Source organism: Fulmarus glacialis, unplaced genomic scaffold (assembly GCF_000690835.1).
Source record: "Fulmarus glacialis isolate BGI_N327 unplaced genomic scaffold, ASM69083v1 scaffold3180, whole genome shotgun sequence".
In the NCBI taxonomy this organism is placed as follows: Eukaryota; Metazoa; Chordata; class Aves; order Procellariiformes; family Procellariidae; genus Fulmarus; species Fulmarus glacialis.
In genome coordinates, this window is record NW_009186906.1 from 97,756 (window position 1) to 103,755 (window position 6,000).

General features: G+C 40.3%; 1 protein-coding gene across 1 annotated transcript in view; it reads left to right on the top strand.

The window, feature by feature from the left end:
- The window catches only part of SPOCK1 (sparc/osteonectin, cwcv and kazal-like domains proteoglycan (testican) 1), a gene marked incomplete at its 5' end in the record, with an annotated part of 93,635 nt that overhangs the window by 72,031 nt on the left and 15,604 nt on the right, over positions 1 to 6,000 (top strand). The gene's annotated exons all lie outside the window — the stretch shown is intronic.

Sequence of the window (6,000 nt, forward strand, 5' to 3'; positions counted from 1 at the left end):
ATGTAGGTTTGTGCTGTATCACATTTTAATCAAAACTAGATGGACTTGTCCTCTGGGCTCACAGGACAAATGACTGAACGGCTTGTAATGACTCATATGTCATACAAATACAGCTGGTTTTCTGCTTGTGAGCCAAGCAGCCAGCCAGGCTAGTTTCCATTAATGCATCCATTCCCTCTTGCTGCTCAGGGAACTCCAAGTCCGAAATTGCAGACTATGGATTGAGATGGGCTCTCTTGCAATGTTTTCCATTTTTTGTTCACATTCTGTGGCTGGTCACCTTGATCACAACACATTGGTTCTGCTCCGTGGCAGGACACTGGCATCTTTTTAAGCAGGTGACTCAAAATTAGTGACATGTTTCTAAGCTGGATTCTGTCATGGCAGTTGGAAAGGGCGCTAACCTCGGTGGCTAAATACACATTTTTAAAGCTTTTGTTTTATTTCTGTCCTGGTTTCAGTTGGGATAGAGTTAATTCTCTTTCTAATAGCTGGTGTGGCGCTGTGTTTTGGGTTCGGTATGAGAGGAATGTTGATGGCACGTTGATGCTTTAGTTGTTGCTAAGCAGTGCTTACACTGGTCAAGGACTTTTCGGCTTCCCATGCTCTGCCAGGTGCAGGAGAAGCTGGGAGGGAGCATAGCCAGGACAGCTGACCCAAACTGGCCAACAGGGTATTCCATACCATATGACGTCGTGTTCAGCATGTAAGCTAGGAGGCTGGTCCAGGAAGGGGGGACTCGTGGCTCTGGGGATGGGCTGGGCATCGGTTGGCAGGTGGTGAGCAGTTGCATTGTGCATCGCCTGCTTTGTATATTCTATTGTTGTTGTTATTATTATTATTATTACTACTGTTCTACTTTGTTTTATTTCAATTGTTAAACTGTTTTTATCTCAATCCACGAGTTTTCCCACTTTTGCCATCCCGATTCTTTCCCCCATCTGACCGGGGGGGGTGAGCAAGCATCTGTGTGGTGTTTAGTTGCTGGCTAGGGTTAAACCATGACAATTTCTTTTTTCAATGTCTCTGCATTTGCAGTTTCCTTTCCTCTACAGTACAGAAACAGTTGAAACTAGCCCAGCTCTCAGGAAATGTTCACATTCTTGGCATTCAGGGAACAGGGAATTTGCTCCTCAGTCTCTACCTACGAGACTGTTTAGCATTGTATAACCATAATATGAACCCAAAAAAGCACTCTCTCCATGTGATTGGTAAAAATGTAGTACTCTTTGTGAGAATGATGATTGTAACAATAACAATAGTAATGATAAGGCAACAGGTACATGCCAGATAGATGACCGATACCAGAGAAGTCAAATGATACAAAAACCAGGTTACACGCATTCTGCGAGTCTGGTCACAGAGCTTTCTTATTGTGAAATACAGTGTAATGTATCACTGTAACTTTTTTCTGGGCAATATGGACTGCTTGCTTGTCACATAGTACCAGAATATTATAGCAGCAAGCGAGACATTAAAGCAGTAATGCAGTAATGTACTTCCTTAGTACTGTTTTGTTTAGAGTTAACTGCAGTATGAGTTACAAGGCTTGTTTTGTTAGTGGCTGGAGATTTTGCAATATGGTTTTGCTAGGCTGGAGTAAAAATGGGATGTGAGAGAACATTCAATATTGATTGCATCTTATGCTTCTACAGGTAAGTTCAGTTTTAATGTTGATTTCTGGCACTGAGCACTTTTGAAAGTCCCCCGCGAAAGAGTGAAATTAAATATTATACTGTTAATTTTCACCACCAATGTATATAGATTAGTATCTGTAGAGCTGAAAAAGTCCATAATGGAAGCATACCTATAAAAACCTGAGCCTTTACAGCATGCTAATGGCTTTCCATTAGGTCAGATTAATGTTTTCTGCTTGGTGAAAATAGGTGTTTAGCAACAGTGCTTTCAGTTTGTCAGGAATAAATAACTGCTGGACCAATTGCTTCACCCTTGGGAATAAATCTGCACTTTCAGTGCTTGCTATTAAGTCACTTCTGCAGGATGAGTCGTAACATCTGCAGATGCAGATCTGAGGATGTCTGTTGGATCCAGCAGCAAATATATCCTCCTCCTGCGTTCGCATTGCCGTAACTCAGAGAAGTGACAGATTCTGCCACTGCTCGTGGTCCCACTGCCACCTCAGATGCCGGGCACTGCAATAAAGTTGACAAGTTGGATGTTAACCAACCTGCCTCACCATCCCAGTTTGTAACAGCAGCAATACCAACCTGCCGCATGCAGGGGAGTCGTCGGCTTCGTCGACGCGCATCAGCAGTGAGGGATCCAGGAATAAATATTGTGTGGGGACCTGGTATCAGAGGGTTGCGAAGGCAGAACTTTCAGTGACATCGATAAAACAACACGGATGAAGTCTTGTGGGTTTTCCCTTTTTAAAAGGTGTAGAAGAGTCTCTCATTTTGAAGAAAATACACATAGGAGTGAAAATGCTTATTTGCATATGTTTACACTTGTGTCTTTTTCACAGCAGTGGAGTTTTAAATGGTTGTTGGCGGTTGACTGGGCAGATTTCGGTTGCTAGAGAGGGGCTATGGAGAGGTTCCTCCCTTGGTGTTTCTCTTCGTCCCAGACTTTTTAATCAGTGCTTCAAGTCATGTCAATATCCATATTGTTTGCAACCTACGTATTTTCTCCTTATAGATCTTCAAATAGCAAAAGGCCCATTATCACGTCTATTCCTCCTACAGCCTTATTCTTCTCATCTGAGAAATGTTACTTGGAACTTCTATTAATAGTAAAGAGGTACATTTGCACTGTATTTTTCATGAAGAGGGTTCTTAAAAATGCTTTCTAACTTATACTAATGCAAATTTATATATGAAGATCTTAGATCTGGGGCTCCTCAGAGCTTCCTAATTGTTTGATATGTAACTAATGGGCTCTACCACCAGAAATAAATCATTAAGTGCTCTGGTTCCTGCAAACCCAGCTGGAGGCTGGGCCTGACTTTGTGTTAAACTCATGCCCTCCGAATGTCAATCCACGTTGAAGTGTCTAAAATAATGTGTCCCAAAACAAACAAATTCAGAATGATTAGAGACTTCTGAAAATAGAATAAAATAGAATGCCGTTCCATTAGGCAGAGAGGCAGAATCTTTTTAACCACGCATGGTAGCGTTGAAATAAAATTTAATACAAAAAATGTAAAATAATACTTCCTCTATTTTAATGTGCAGGAGAAAGTAAGAATGAGGGCATTAAATACTTGAATAGAAATCTAACTGAACTTTGCATTAAATTTTTGAAGACTCAGGAAGAAATTTATCATTCGCTACATATTAACAGCACAGTTGGTTCCTGTTTTACTCATGAAACAGCAGTTATTCTTCTGAAGAAAGGCTGAGTCCTAAGAGAGAACCTCAACATAATATCCACTGTTGAATCGTCCTTAAGCAACATACTTAAGGAATATCTCAGTTACTCACAGAAAAACTCTCCAGTATGCAGAAAACTCCAGTTCTGGGCTTACTGTCAAGTTGTGCCTCAGACCGAATTCCAAAGGAAATCTGCAGGGCTTGTGGCATTTTGCAGACTTGTTGGTGAAAACAAGAGAAAGCATCATCCCGGGTGCAGTTTTAAAGGCTGACCTGAGAGTGGGTGAATGAGGCAGTCTTCAAGGCATAGAAGAGGCTGAAAGCCTCAAAAATCAAGAGAAATACTGTTAGGGAATGACAGGAGGATACAGGGGTCCTGTGTCTGTTTGAGCAGCCGTAGGGTATAACTGAGCTGATGTAGGTCATGGATTGCAGCTCTTGAGTAATGGCAGAGAGTTGGTGTAAGTAGGAATGTACACGTACATGGTAAAAGGTGGTTCTCGACACATCTAGCATTACAGACAAGCAAAAAAAAAAAACCAATTACTTCATTATGAATGGCATTTTACAGATCCTGACATGTTTGATTGGCTGGACTATCCAGAGACTATCCAAGTCTGATTTACCATTAATTAATCTACTTCTGTTCCACTTACACTGTGCATTCAATCCTGTTTTCTATGGCAATTTAAAAGCATGGATTCAAATTTCCTCAGTCAATGCAGTTTAAACCAAATGACCACTTTGCAAAATTTATTTTAGAGACGTTAATTTTCCACTGGGAAGGCCATTCTGCACGGTGCGGAGGCCGGGAGAGGAGGCGGGCGTGCTGCAAGCTCCTGCCTGGCACTCAGCACTGGCAGGATGATGGCATTGCGAGTTTGAGAGCAAATACAGTATCCCTCAGAGCATTTGACTTACCTGGTTTCTGTGGTGTCTGGAGTTTGTATTTGGAAGTACACAAATCTGAATAAGGAAAACAGCCCTAGAGGGTATTTTTTTTAATTTTTTTTTTTTTTCCCTGCGACTTGTTGACTCTGAAGGTCAGTACAGAAGGCATGATGAGGGTGTCAGGAAGGCACAGGAAAGGGTGTTTGTAGTCCAGAGTTTCAGCCTTGACTTCCTAAAGATGTAATGTGCCACAACAAATATTTAGTAAGTATCAGGTTTGCACAATAAAAGTACATTACTCATTTCTTGGACAATTGAATCCTCTTTTTTTCACCCACTTAATAGAATCAGTAGTCAAAGCTGTATTTGTGTGTGCAGTTTTGACTGGAGATACATTTGTGAAGTAGTCTGAACATATGGCTAACCTGTCATGTACGAGGTATTGGCTAAACAACACTTACTTGTTATGCGCTATATTTCTCTTTTTTTCCTTTGCGAAACTGGCTTTCAAAGGACCAGACGGCTACTTGGCAGAAGGAAAGAAAAGATAATGCCTGCTTTTAATTCTGAAAGATGATATGATTATCAGTACGCTCCTCCTCAGAAAACATTTGTGAAGACAGGTTATTGAAAAGAAGGCTATTATGGTCTCTCATGTTGCTGTAGTTGCCTGATAATATTTTGGCAAAAATTATGTCTGATGAAAATCAGCTGACGGCAATTCAACAGGGGATACAGGAACAGCATCTCCCATCCCTTATAAAAGAAGTATCTCCCATCACTTCTAACATGTATTTAGGTGCCCAGCTCCTGTTGAAATTAGTGCATGATGGAAATTTCTTTGTCTTTATGGATCTAAATTCACATAAGAAATCATTTGTGCCTATCTAGAGCTAGTTCATTCCTGAATATTTATTATCTATAAAATTAGTTTTCTTCCTACCCCTCACTTCTTCAGGCAGCATTTCCTGATGGGGGCTTGTTACAGGCAGGATGATGGAATTTGTTCTGCTATTGCTTCTGTTGTGATTTTTCTCTGATAGACAACTTTGTGAGTAACAGCCAAGGAACAATAGCAGTGTGAGATGTTCCTTATAGAAAAGATGGCATAGTGGGCTCAAAAATCCTATCACTCTATGATTTTTGTCTTAACTTGCAAAGATAAGATAGTTTACAATGAGTAGAATATAATGTTAAGTGAGAAAATGATTTGATAAGCTTTTTCAGTAATGTAAGCCACTTTTCAATTAATATTGCATTGTCTTCCCTTTATTTCACATTAATTGTTGGGTTTTTTTTCTTTAAGACCTGATTTTTTCCTTACCTAGACTCAGCCTTAGTGGGATAGTGATCTTCATATTTTTATCTTTAATAGGAAAATCAATCAAACTCTTTCAGCATTACAGAAAAATGGGAAAATCCTTCCTTTTTTCCCCCCCCCCCCCCCCCCCAAAAAAAAAAAAAACTTTCCACTTAGAAAAAGCTATAATGTCTTCAGAGTTATTTCTGACCCAAAAAACCTCCATGAGAGCAAACAAATACTCACCACAGCCACGGGATATCAGCAAGTTCATTGCAGTCATTGGAGCAGTGAGTTTAACTTGGGAAGACAAGCTGTGGGACTCAATTGTTCTTCAATAAGGTGAAAGGAGGAATATTATAATGTGCAGTGAATTGGAGAAGACGTATTGTGGCTTGCCCTATGAAGGATGTCTGCCTCTATGGCATAAAATCTTGCTCTGTATTCCAAGAAATGTCATTTAAAATGTAGAATGAG